The sequence below is a fragment of the Scyliorhinus canicula genome, unplaced genomic scaffold (genome assembly GCF_902713615.1).
Source record: "Scyliorhinus canicula unplaced genomic scaffold, sScyCan1.1, whole genome shotgun sequence".
Lineage (NCBI taxonomy): Eukaryota > Metazoa > Chordata > Chondrichthyes > Carcharhiniformes > Scyliorhinidae > Scyliorhinus > Scyliorhinus canicula.
Genome location: NW_024055820.1, coordinates 13,447 through 27,970, shown reverse-complemented (window position 1 = coordinate 27,970; position 14,524 = coordinate 13,447). Strand labels below are relative to the sequence as shown.

At 43.7% G+C, this 14,524-nt stretch overlaps 2 non-coding genes across 2 annotated transcripts; one reads left to right on the top strand and one right to left on the bottom strand.

Annotated features, from left to right (window-relative positions):
* Positions 1-828: 828 nt before the first annotated feature.
* trnav-aac lies at positions 829-901 on the top strand. The gene has a single exon. It is a non-coding gene; the product is annotated as a tRNA-Val (tRNA).
* A 2,208-nt stretch (positions 902-3,109) lies between these two features.
* On the bottom strand, positions 3,110-3,199 carry trnap-cgg. The gene is given in 2 exon segments: positions 3,110-3,145; positions 3,164-3,199. It is a non-coding gene; the product is annotated as a tRNA-Pro (tRNA).
* Between the last annotated feature and the right edge of the window lie 11,325 nt (positions 3,200-14,524).

Genomic DNA, 14,524 nt, shown 5'->3' with positions numbered 1-14,524 from the left:
CCCGCTGTTTATGTAGTGTGGCTATCATGTTCGGTCAATGTGCGAAAGTCCCGGTTCGAAACCGGGCAAAAACATCACGTTCTTCCCATTTTGTGTGAGGAATGTTTGCACAAAACACGTTTGTTTCCCCCAATCTCGTACGCAGGAGAAATATGACATTTAATTTCACATACGACATTAAAATTCATTCAACAAAGTCAGAAGTACCGAATTTTCAAAACGATAGGAGAAGAAAAACATTTTTCCTATTTTGGCACAGTTCGGATATTAGCAGTTTGTTCATCCACTAAGGAATTTAATTGGTTTACAGATGCAGATGAATACTTTTAATCGCCATCGCAAACATGTTTAAATGTACGATCAAATCAACTTACTGCGGATGCTTCAATGGGAAACAAAAACAGAAAATACTGGATAATCACAGCAGGTCTGACAGCCTCTGTGGAGAGTGATGGCAAGTGTGGTTTCGAGTCTGGGTGACTCTTTGTCAAGCTGGAGAACTGAAAGTTTGGTCACACTAGCATGGGTGGGGTGGCGTGAAGCACTCAGGGGGCTGTGGAAATCCAGGTTCAGTGCGGATTTCCTGCCACCCCTCCTATCTTGTACATGAACGGTACTTAGGCTGCAGAGGTTTTGATGTAAATTTCCACTTCAAACAAGACGTAATTTATCTTAAATTCTATATCTTATGGTGTTATAAGTTGGGACATGGGTTTTTAAGAAACAAGAGTCTTCTTGCAGACATGGCCTCTCAGCCTAACCATAAGAAGCTGCAGCAACACAGTGAGTTTGTACATTGCACATGTCCACTGATTGCAGGTCAAAGTGGTTTATGTAGTGTAGTGGTTATCGCATTCGCCTAACACGCGAAAAGTCTCCGGTTCAAATCCGGGCAGAAACATTAAGTTCCTTTCATTTTGTGTGAGGAATGTTTGCACATAATGCATTTGTTCCCCGATCTCATATGCTCGAGGAATGTGAGATTTTGCCTCGCATAAGACCTTAAAATTCATTCAACAAAGGCAGAAGTACTGTATTTTCAAAACGCAAGGGGAAGAAAAACATGTTCTTAGTTTGGTACAGTTCGGATATTAGCACTTTGTTTATCCACGACAGAATTTAATGGTTTTACAGATGCAGATGAACATATTTAATCGCAATTTCAAACATGTCTAAATGTGCGGTAAAAGCAACTTACTGCGGATGCGTCAATGGGAATTAAAAACAGAAAATACAGGCCAATATCAGCAGGTCTGGCAGCATCTGTGGAGAGAGATGTCAGGTTTCGTTTCGAGTCTGGGTGACTCTTTGTTAAAGAGCAAAAGAACATAAGAACGAGGAACAGGAGTAGGCCACCTGGCCCCTCGAGCCTGCTCCGCCATTCAATGAGATCATGGCTGATCTTTTGTGGACTCAGCTCCACATTCGGCCTTAAAACCATAACCCTTAATCCCATTATTCTTCAAACAACTATCTGTCTTTATCTTTAAAACATTTAATGAAGGAGCCCCTACTGCTTCACTGGGCAAGGAATTCGATAGGTTCACAACCCTTTGGGTGAAGAAGTTCCTCCTAAACACAGTCCTCAATCTACTTCCCCTTATTTTGGGCTTTGCCCCCTAGTTCTGCTTTAACTCACCAGTGGAAAAAACTTGCCCGCATCTATCCTATCTATTGCCTTCATAATTTGATATGTTTCTATAAGATCCCTCTAATCGTTCTAAAATCCAACGAGTACAGTCCCAGTCTACTCAACCTCTCCACGTAATCCAACCCCTTCAGGTCTGGGATTAACCTCTTGAATCTGCTCTGCACATCCTCCAGTGCCAGTACGTCCTTTCTCAAGTAAGGAGACCAAAACTGAACACAATACTCCAAGTGTGGCCTCACTAACACCTTATACAATTGCAGCATCACCTCCCCAGTCTTAAACTCCATCTCTTTAACAATGAAGGACAACATTCCATTTGCCTTCTTAATCACCTGTTGCACCTGTAAACCAACGTATTGCGACTCATGCACTATTACACCCAGAGCTCTCTGTACAGCAGCATGCTTTAATATTTTATCATTTCAATAATAATCCCGTTTGCTGTTATTCCTACCAAAATAGATAGACTGGGGAACTAGAACTTTGCTCAGATTTAGACTGGCGGGGGCATGAAGCATTGTGCCTCGATAGAGGGCCAGCGATACGTGGAGGAATGCAATTAGAAGATAAAGATTTTCCTATTTTGGCACAGTTCGGATATTAGCACCTTTTACATACACAACAGAATTTAAAGGGTTTACAGATGCAGATTAACATATTTAATCACCATTTCAAACATGTTTAATTGTAAGCTAATTACTGCGGTTGCTTCAATCTGAAACAGAAACTACTGGACCATCTCAGCAGGCCTGACAGCCTCTGTGAAGTGAGATGGCAGCTGTCGTTCCGAGTCTCGGTGACGCTTTGTCAAAGCTGGAGAACTGGAAATAGGGTCAGATTTAGACGCTTGTGTTGGGGGGGGGGGGGGGGGGGGAGGAGTGGGGGGGGGGGGCGTGCCCTATTGAGCCTCAATAGAGTGTCATCAATAAGTGGACAATGACAAAAATGTCTTGGACAGAAAGAAAACGGGAATGTAAATGAGGCTAATCAAGGCTAAGAAAGGTGCTGATAATGGCACATTAAGAGATTACAATATGTTAATTGAAAAGTGAGTCAGAGGACAATTAGGAACAAGGCGCTGATTGCTCAAGTGGGATGGGATGGGCTGGAGGGGTGGGGAGGGGGGCAATGCTGAGGATTAAACATGTCAATGGAAGCAATGAAAATAAATTGATGGAAATAAACATGTGGTGGAAGAAAGAGAGACTTCACAGTGTGAAGTTGCTGATCTGAATAAAATGAAACAGTGAGCTGCCTGAATCCACCAGAGTTAGTGAGTAGTGATAAGTGAATGTCCACGCATAGACAACTTTTCGAAACTGTCTCGATTTTATCGGGAACGTATTGGTTCCCTGCAGTGTGAGCTCAGCTTCTCAAAGCAAACCCAATGTGAATGAATCCTGCCGTCTGCGCCGCAAAGAAATGAAGAAAACATGTTGCTTGACCAACATCATCAAAGGGCTCGTCCGGGATTAGAACCCGGGACCTCTCGCAATTTTCGAAATACAAACACCCGAAGCGAGAATCATACCCCTAGACCAACGAGCCCGTCGAATGCAATTCACGCATACTGTCATTCCCATCGAAAGTCGATCTAACATCTGCGGAGAAAGCGGAAAATACTGGAACAACTCAGAGAGTCAGGCGGCATTTGTCGACAGGACAACAAAGTTCGTCTTTCACCATCACCTTTCATTAACCAAGTCAAATCCCGGAGGGAGGAAACAGAACAACAGGAAAGGGCTCTGATAGGGGGCAAATCAGGAGATATTAAATGAGAAAAGACCTTGGCTTCCATTGCCACAGAATGAGGTTAGCATCGAATCAGAGAATGATTACACCACAGTATGAGGCCATTCGGGCTGCTGTGTCTGTGTCAGCACTCTGTCAGAGCAATGGAAGAAACAAAGAAAGAAAAGATGTGTCTGGAGGAGCTGTCGATGGCAGATTGATCAACAACTGGGAGAATGCAGCAAGTGTGAGAATGTGAGGATCTGTAGGAACTGCACAAATTCACGTTAGCGGCGCTTCCGGGTTTTTCTACCTGGTGGAGTCGTCATAGCCCCTGGGATGTTGTTGCACTCACCGTGGGACCTGGCTCTCTATCTCTCAGCGGGTGACGTCTGCCCCTGACCTGGATGGCGCCTTATCATTGGGCAGAAATGCTCAACATCGATCAACATCGAGCGAAATTTTATATTTTTGTTGAAGGCTGAAGCATACACAAAAACTTCACATGGCCCTGCACGATAATAATAATCGTGTTGCTCGGTGATGCTCTGTTGAAATGGTTATTGTGCATTGCAGACTTTCTCCCATTTTTAGGTTCATTACAGGATGGGATGCCGGATAGTCAGCGGCCTTGGGCCCACCTGAGTTAAGTTTTTGGAAAATTGTCCATAATTTTCGTTATTATTAGCTCCACATCAGATAGTTTTCACTACCGCTGCTAATACGTGGGTTTTCCAAGTTTAAATTTACTGTAGAAATCGCGGCATGGAGATGAGCCTTATAATTTACCAAACTGCCTCTATGTTGACTTGTACAAGAACAGAGACAGCAATATAACTGCGATAGATAGACCTGACTGCTTTCGTGAAATTATTCCCGCAAGCAATGACACTAAATAAAGCTTGTCTGTCCAGTAAATACTCGCTGAGTTTTTTCTACGGGACGTTATGTTATATCCAACGCTATGCCTCACTGCACAGTAATAGACCTTCACTCTGAGGGCGCTCATATTGAGGTGACCGTTCTGTCCAGACTTGCTAGCAGCCGCCAGATATCGTCCTGAAACTGCATCTTTCTTCAGAGTTAATACATTGCTAATAATCCAGACTGGTTGCTGTGCCACTTTCTTATGATACCATTGGATGTAGCGAGTGTCTGGCTCTGAATATTGACAATGTAATTGCACCAAATCCCCTTCTGACCCGGGTTTTGTCACCGGTGATGAGTTACTGGATCTACGCATTGTCCGCCGGCGATAGTGGAGGAAGTAAATATCAAGAGTTTAAAAATAAGGTCCTAAATTTGTTTGTAAATGTGTCAGTTTGTGGAACTTCCACTCTACCCACCAGATTGACATTTCTGATCATTAATTATTACAATCTATTATCAGCTCATCTGGCATGGTGAACATTATCCAGTACTTACCGCCCAACAGCGCCGCCAGTATTAGCAGAAACATGTCTGGCTGAATCTCTGTGAGTGAATGGGAACGGGATGAGGCAGAGATTGAGAGGAGAGAGGGAACCCGGGCTCTATTCAGTTCATTGTTCCACCCACACACTGCAGGGGGCCGGCCCCATTGTGACATCACCAAGGCTAACAAATCCATTATGACATCACCTAGTCTCCTAAATCTGTCGGCTTTGACAGTGCCATCGCATGACGTCATCACGCCCCTGCTTGAACATGGCGCCCTCTGCTGCCGGATTTATCTCATTGCTGTTAGAATGCGGCCATTGAAAGAATTCCGCGAGCACTGAACCACACAAGAAGATACGAATGTGTCCCAGAAACGCAAATTGGAGCTTTTCAGATTCAGATTTTGGTGCTGTTGATGTTTCTGTGAGATGATACAAAATGTCAAGTGACACTAAATCTGTAGAACTCTTTGTTGGCCGGCTCTGGCCAAATCATGTGCAGGACAAAGAATGAACATTGTTAAGAAGTCGGAGAAAGTGCGGACGTTATATATCAGAATAGCAGGCATAATGGAAACCTTTGCACAAGGCTAGCGAAGCTTGCCTTCATTTGCTTTTAACAAAGAAAGTAGAAGCGACCTCAATTGATGTGCTAAAATTATGCATTTTTGGTCGTATAGATCACAAGTTATTGTTTCCAAACTCAGCAGACAAAATCATCCCAATTTCATGGAAAATTGGATCGTGAAAGGTGAATTTTAGCTATTTTGTTGCGGTATGTTAACATCCGTAGTTCGACGCATGAAATGACGAAGGAAGAAGATTCAACGGCAACTTTGAAAAGAGAATTGTGAAGGGTAAGCAGCATGGGTAATATAGGGTGTGAAAGGCGATTGGAACAGCGTTTTCAAATCGGCGCAGTTAAACTGAACACTACACTCCGTCCCTAAATCTCTGATTCTGGGCCGTTAATGTCACTCCCACACTGTTTGTTCTCAGTCACTTCAGCAGTGAGCAGGTGCAGGATGGTCTCAGATTCTGCAGGTTCAACCGTCGCTATTTCAACTCCAGCACTTGTGACGGCAGCTGGTAACCGCCGCACAGTTTGATCAGTTTAGAGTCTGTCGTGTCCCCGGCCACAGCTTCCGTTTGCTGCCCTCGATCTGAACGGATTGTGCTGGTGGAGACATCGCTGCCTCTGGCCCCTTCCTATCACTGCAGTGGTGCAGGAATCTGTATGTCTGCGTCAGCAGATCGTTTCCTGCATTGAATAACCACGGAGCAAAAAAGCTGCTGATCTAAAGTAGAACCAAAAATGTTGTGTCTGTTTTTTAAAATCATATAAACACATAAAGTAGATGGAATGAGGAAGAAGCTAAATATAATTTGAAATTTCAAAGAGAAGAAAGTATTCAGGGTTTAAATGCAGAAATTTGGCAACATGTTGCTGATGACGTTAAAGAGTTAAAGGATCCGGGTTCTATCAAAAGCGATGCAGATATTAGAACAGATACAGACACGTATAAATATGTACAGATCACTGTTGGGAATGCTGTTCAAACGCATGGATCGGTTCCGTGCCTCTTATTTCATTTGTTGTTAACTTCACAGACAGAGTGTGGGAGGGATTGGGAAAGATGAAGCAGGGATGCAAAAAATCCATCAGTCAGCTTAAGGAAGAAGTGGATAAACATATGACCCGTAAATAGGAACTTTTAAATAATGAAATGTATGGAAACAAACAGTGGATTATTTTTCCAGCGAGATAGTACGGAAGTAATGGACCGAATTCCCTCTCTTTGGACTGTGAAACACTATGATTTTTAGATAAAAAATGGCCCTGTTCAGTTAGAAACACAACAGAGCACTGACTATATGAATCATGCCAACCTGCTGTTACACACAGGAAGCAGAGAGGTTGGGGATCAGTGACGGTTCAAGTGGTCTATGAATTGAGAAACAACCAATCGCTCAATGGCACCATGTGTAACGTCAAATAAAGACATCCAATAATAGTCCAATCGGTGAGGATCAGTCTCACATTCAGGGGGAGAATGTAAAGCTCTCTCCTCTCCTCACCCGCACAACATTGAATCCCGGACTCGGCAGCAAGTCCCAGCCTGGAAATCAGACCCGGATTGATCCGCCTTTTGCCCACTTTCATCATCATGACCAGAAACCCCAGGAAAGAGCTGTTTCCAGCTGGAGCGCTGATGCTGCTGATATTGGGTGAGTTTATTTTCTTATCTGATGCATTTTTTAAAACAAACTCATAGTACCGTGTGGTTATGATGATTTTATTTGTTCCCAGCTGTTCAGTGTGAGGATCAGAGCTCCCACCCTGAGCAGGTGGTGTCCCGGGAAGGGGATCGGGCTGAACTGAACTGTCGGATCTCCATTGGTACAGGTGATTCCGTAGCCTGGTACAGACAGGCACCGACAGAGGCTCCCACATTTATCGCCTCCATTTACCAGGGGACTGAGACCAAAGGACGCTACACCCTGTCCTTTGAGAGAAAAAAGAAGTCCAATACCATCTGTATAGATGTCAGCGCGGTCCAGGACTCCGGAATGTATCTCTGTGCGAAGCAGACACAGTGAGACACAGAGCGGATTCGGCTGTACAATATCTTGTTCACTGCCGGGTTTCCGTTGCCCCGTTTACATTTGCACAAACCAGAACCTTTAGAAATGCCGATGATTATCAGAATGATTACTTTCCCATATTTAAACCTCCACCTGGATAGAGTTACAATATCCATCTGCTTTATTACAGATGCAGAATGTCGTAACATTTTATTTGTTTTGTTAGTTCCACAGAGGCAGGCGGAACAATTAACTTTCTCAGATGCCAGGTAGACAGATATGGGAGAGAAAGTTAGATAAACAAATATGTAGCTAGACAGATTGTCAGTAGGTGGATAGATGGACGGACAGACAGGCGGGCAGGCGGATATATATGTAGATACACAGATAGATTAGTTTATTCTGCCTATGTACTCAAACACTTTAGTTAATTGACCCTGTATGTGTCATAACGTTAATGTTATTCTTGTTTTAACAGCTGTTCCATGTCACTTGGGGATATTTCAGATAGGGATGTATCGGGGAACACAAAGACAGACCATCTCGCTTCATCACAATGTTATTCTCACTACAAATGACTGTGTATTCTGGTACCGGCAGTTCTCCAATAAGGCTACCCAGAATCTGGTCTCCACATTCAGAGATGAAAGAATTGAGGGAAGGTTTAAAGTATCTGTGGACAGTGAGAAAAGTTCCATCACTCTCAGTGTTAACACGGTTGGGTTGTCAGACGCTGCAGTGTATTACAGTACAGTGTGGCGCTGTGAAACAAAGAGATGAGGAGCCTGTACAATAACTCACTCAACATGAGGACTGTGGAGACAACCAGCCCGTGTGCAGTGGAAATGAGAGTGAGCCAAACAAAATGTATAAACAAATGTTTTTCATCCGTGTGATTTATTGGAATTAAAAATCTGTGTTATTTCCAATGATATAACTAACAGATTAACCCACAGAACAATATCAATCACTTTTTGATACAATAGCTAATTTACATTATTTTGCATCTTTGTGTGATGTTTAGCGAGCTTTCAAGACTTCCATTCTTTCAAAATGAACGTCCAAACTTATCAGTTGTTTTATGAATTTTTTCAGTTCATCTATTTATGCAAATGAACACGGGCTTTGTCAATAAGGAAGGCACGCCAGAAAACTGAGACAAGTGGTCTGGGTCAATATTAAATAAAAAATATAGCAAAAGAAAAACAACGAAAGAGGCATCAGATGCAGCAACTATAACACCGAAGCAGTAGTAACACTTCTATGATAATAATCCACCAATATACTGCAGCAATATTCGGGGATACATTGAGAATCGATGTTTCACAGACAGAATTCCGCTAGTTAACGTTGCGAGATCTTCTCTTTAGTTTAAGCCTGACGAGCTGTCAGTTAGTTCACCGCTGTTACAGGTGGCAGCTGGGATTACAGGAAATATCTGTGACGCTTCACCACAACCACGTTTCGGGCAAGAAAAAAAATGTGAATTACGGATTCTCAGGCACTGAAGCACGTCTTCTGGGCCGGAAGTTCTGCGTTTCAATACCACTCCAGGGCTTTATGGCTGCAGAAGGTGTGCTCTTTGCCTGGCCACACACGATGATTATCTGTTTGCAAGTTCTTCCAATATGACTAATGATAGGTGGTAAGAGCTGGAGAGTTTCCTGGTCAGCCATGCTGCAAGAGGCAATGGGAACTACTGCAACACTTTGTCAGGAATAATCATGGGCCAACCTGAGGGAAGTCCCGGGTCAACCAGCGCCACCTGAGGTCTGGTACCTGGAGGATGCTTAGGATGGCACAGGAAACTGGGAGTGAACTCTGTCCATCATTGTAGTCCAAAGTCACTGGGTAGTCTGAATGGGACGACACATGTTACTGACCAATATAGATCCTCAATTTATCGTAAAGAGAGAGATAAAGAGCGAGAAACAGGAAAAGGGCGTCCATCGTTCCATTACAAAATGTTCTGGGTGCTATTTGCCACGAGTTCAAATTATCGGGAAAATAAGGGGTTCACTTTGGCAATAAGGAAAGCCCTTTACGCAAGAATCGGAATGACAACTCTTACTGACATAGAATTAAACATTTCCACCGTCCTCTATGTTTAGCATGATTTCGAATCACAGCAGTGAATACACTGAAAATGCGCTTCCTGTGGTTGCAGGGTTCTACAGACATCCGGAGTCTATAAAATTTCCTTTTGTCTCTTTTCATTTGATATTTGGTTATTGTGGTTAAATTCATCGTCCACCTGTTTCTGCTGAGATCAGTAAAGTGTATTTTATAATTTCCTTTTCTTTAATTGAATCTATGTTTCCCGGATTGCTTTGATTGTTTGTGGCCTGCTCCTGCGATTTCCCGAATTCGCACAAACTCTGTTTTAAGATTCATTCCGCTTAACAGGAACCCGGCAGCCTGTCAGCAACAAGAATCCGGGATCTTACTGAGGAGCCCCTGATGGAAACCTGCCTGGTGTTCAGGGAGAGCGAGTGGCCGCACGCCCGGTGGGGCTGCTCACCTACCTGTCAGACATTAGTCGGACTCGATAAAAGCTTGTAATCAGCTAGCTGCACATCTCACGCTTCTCATTATAAAGATAAAGGTATCAAAGAATGACCAGCACATGTGCTTAGCTGCAAACTCCATTTGTCAGGCGACGCTCTGTCGTTAGCCCCCTCGTCTCTGAATCAAAAGCCGCAGGCCTCTGCTCCCTGTACAGAGACGTGAGCCCAATGATCTATGCTGGTGCTTTTGTGCAGTTTTCAGGTAGCGGTGCATCGCTCTCGGATTAGATGTTCAATCAAGGGTGCTGTCTTTCCTGACAGGAAGGAGGAAGGAGCAGTGCTCCGAACGATAGTGTTTGAAACAAACCTGTTGGGCTTTAACCTGGTGTTGTAAGATTTCTTCCTGTGCTCACCCCAGTCCAACGCCGGCATCTCCACATCATGGCTTTCCTCTAAGATGAACGTGGTGGATCACAAGGCAATATTTTCCAAGAGCAAGGACGTTGTCCAGGTCAATCACGTCCCTGAAACAGGAAGCTCATTAAACCCCACTGTTTGAAATTATCTACTCGGCCATAATCGGCTGATGAGTTTTCTGAATTTCTTCGTCACAGTGACGGTATCGCATCTTGGGACGTAAAGAAAAGCGCCATCCAAATATTACATTTCCACTCACTAAACTATCTGCATTAAAATGTTTTAATACTTTATGTGTTAGGAGCAAAGTTACATGTTCGAATTAGAAGCATGGATATCGCTAAGATTTCAGGAACCAATTCAGACTCACCGCTGATCTCAGTGTGTGCCTAACGATGTTATGCGGAGTGACACTTTGATAGTTATTGTACTGGTTCAGCCCAGCTCTGTGTCTCTGTGGGGTTCAGCGCGCAGAAATACACCGCGGAGTCTGTCAGCTCTGTTTTAGACACATCCAGCGAGACGGTGTGGATTGATTCATCCAGATTCACTGAAAAACAGTCCCCTGGAAATCTATCTGTCTTATCGGTGTATCTGCTTCTCTTCATCAGAAACTCCAGGGATCCGCCGAGATACTGATGATACCAGTGCAGATAAAGAATATTGTTGCTTGTAGTGGTGTAATTACAGAACAACTGAACATTCTCTCCTTCAATTACTGCTATTGCAGCCGGTGTCTGTGACACAGAATCTCCTCGACAATATCCTGCAAGAACCCAGAGCAATATTAAATGGAAGGCTGTCACTTCACTATGTTAATCCCCTAAATCGTAAACATGATTCTGAGAAATATATCGGCCAGTTAAATATGAGTGTTTGGATACGGTGAATAATGATGACATTTCTAATTGTGAATCCATTTATTCCTTATTTGTGTCGAGTGAACTATTCAATTAACTGTAATGCACGCAGAAGATGTGAAACACAGAGTTTCGTACTTTATGAACCTACCTGTTAAAAGAGCCGCAGCTGTGAGGAATAAAAACAAAGTAGCAGATGACATGTTTGCAGGGAGGTGGCGGTGGATATTAGCAGAGTGGCTGAAGCTAACATTGTTTTGAAGAGGGGTAAAGTAACATCCGGGTCGCTGCTGATTGAGTCATTGTTTGGCAGCATCATCAGATGGAATCCAATCAGCTTAAACTGTCTTTGTTTTCAATTCAACCAATCATCTCACAGTTCGCTTTATTTCTAATCAATGCGGATGGGGAGCAGGACAGTGTTCAAGCACAACGTTTGGGCGGCACAGTGACTACTGATTAGTGCTGCTACCTGACGGCGTTGAGGCCCCAGATTCGATCCCGGCTTTGTGCAGTTTGCACGTTCTCCCCGTGTCTGCGTGGGTCACGCAAGTCAAAAGATGTGTGCGATCGGCTACACTTAATTGCCCTCTAATTGGAAAAAAATTGAATATCCCACATTTTAAAGAAATAAAATGTTGCCAGGTTCATTCTGTCAGGCGGAAAACATGGATGTTGTTTGAGTTTCGGAACCGGGACCCCTAACTATGAAACTCTCCGCATCCAGGAGCCAGTGGCTCTTGACGAGTTTGAATACAATAAAGATGAAAAGACGAATGCCGCATTTTAACCTGGAGCGGGACTGCCACGGCATCGAGCGTCACATCAAAGCATTAAGGGGCGTTTGTGATCAGTGGCAAGTTTGAGTTTCCCTCTTCCTACTTTTCTGGTATTTCTTCAGCTCGAGAAATGATAATTCCAATACAGGTCTATTCGTGTTGATAAAAGATGGCAATAGCGGTGGGAAAATCAGAGTCCATTTGCCTGCCAATCAGAACGCTCTTATCATGTCCCATTGATTTTTGGATTCCACTTAAATTATATTTTGTAAACATCCTGATCAGCGCACGACGAAAACTTCAATACAACATCTCTTGTCCAGCAATAACCACGATTTACTTCTAATTATGATTCATTTCAGCATAGCAGATTTCGGCTAATTGTTAGATTCAGACTGGCAATTATCCATCTGATTGCGCAGATGTTGAAGGAATACATTCCCTCCCGGGATGGACAGAGGATGGGCAGCTCGACTTCGCAAACTGACAAAATACGAGATTGACCTACAGAGCATATTTCTTTTGATGCACTATTCCATAGAGTGAGCTCAGAAGAAAAGTTGAAACGAGATTTCTGGAGGCATCGAACCAGAAACAAACCCGACATATTCACCCTCTGGTCAATTGTAGCCCTTATTTGTGATTACACTTTATTTCTTTGCGCAAGGAAGGTTAAAGGCAGCAAAGTATCTCGACGGAAAAATACCAATGCTACATACCCGGTTCCTAATTTCCTACTCCACTGTGTGCACTAAATCATCAATTATTCGACGATGATTTTTTTTCCAGGTCCCTTCTATAATGACCTTAAACACGTTCTTTGCGATTAGACTGCTCCGAAATATGTGGACGTTACATTTCCCGTGAATCACGGAGCATAGGAAACTTCATTAGAATATTTTAGATGTTGCTGCTCCGACAATAACCAGAGCAATTCCTCATGTTCTCTGATGATGATTGCCAGAACCGGATATGACGTTGGTGGTGTCACTTTCTTTGCTCTATCCGTTCCAAGCTGAGACATTTCAGTCTGCTGCGCTGGGCCTCACAGCTTCTGTCACAGTGCTGGAGACGCTGATGCTCACATGGTGACGAGCTGACAGTGATTTATTTCCCTATAACATTTGTTGGGTTGTTGGGTTACGGGTATAGGGTGGATACGTGGGTTTGAGTAGGGTGATCATTATCGAGTAGGGCACAACATCGAGGGCTGAAGGGCCTGTTCTGTGCTGTACTGTTCTATGTTCTCTTCCAGGCGTTGGCGCTGATTCTGCGCACCAGGACAATCCGATTGTGACGGTGAGGGAAGGGGGATTGGGAATACTGAATTGCAGTTTTACAACAGCTGATCAAAACCCTTACCTTTATTGGTATCGGAAACTGAAGTGCCGAATTTTTCCTCACTCCATTTAAATGTAAAACTCTCAGATTAATCAGCGTCTAGTTGAGTATCTTGGGCCAGGGGCTGGTTTAGCTCACAAGGCTAAATCGCTGGCTTTTTAAAGCAGACTAAGCAGACCAGCAGCACGGTTCGATTCCCGTACCAGCCTCCCCGGACAGGTGCCGGAATGTGGCGACTAGGGGCTTTTCACAGTAACTTCATTGAAGCCTATTCGTGACAATAAGCCATATCAATGGAAGCAATGAAAATAAGTTGATAGAAATAAACATGTGGTGAAGTGGGAAGAGTGATTTCACGGTGCAAAGTTGTTGACCGTACTGTAAAATCTGCAAGGCTGTACCGTGCCTATTCGGAGGATGGGGTGCTGCTCCTCGGCGTTGTGCTGAGCTACATGGGAACATAGCAGCAGGCCATGATCGGACATGTGGACATGAGAGCAGGACAGTGAGTTCAAACAGCAAACGACAGGAGAGTCTGCCGCCAGTTTGTCGATGGAGCAAAGGTGTTTTGCAAAGCGGTCACCCAGTCGGCATTTAGTCTCTCCAATGCAGAGTAGATGGCATTGGGATCAGCAAATGCAGCGGGCCAGATTGAAGGATGTCTGAAAGTAATGTGTACTCAAAAGGACAGACACAAACGATACTGTAACTGACTTAGAGGAAATGCCAGAGACTTAACTGAACCAGCTTTGGGAAAGAAAAAACGGTCTTCCTGATAGAGAAACAGGAAAAGCCAGTGTGGGAATCCAGGCTCAAAGTTGATTTACAATTACCCCTCCTTTCTTCTACATGAACGGTATTTAGGCTGCAGCATTTTACACACCAAAACACAAAGAGGTCAAATATAAGAAACACATAATTGTCAATTCTTAAACTCAACTCAAGCATTGAATAACGAAACAAATATTGTGTAAAGTCGGTTGCTTTTTTCTGTAGGATTTCAGAATGCTGCATTAATAATAGAAGAGAGCATTTCGCCGTTAGAGATTTGCTGAACAAATTCTTCAGTTCAATATAGGTTCTTCTACTGGCTTGTAAGTTTAGACATCTGTTTTAAAGAAATAGACGTGTTCTTGTGAGAAGTGACATGGCCTCTCAGCCGAACCATGCGAAGCTGCAACAAGGCAGTTGAGTTGAAGGTGTCACAGGTCCGTTGGAGTGTGCGCTGCCAGCT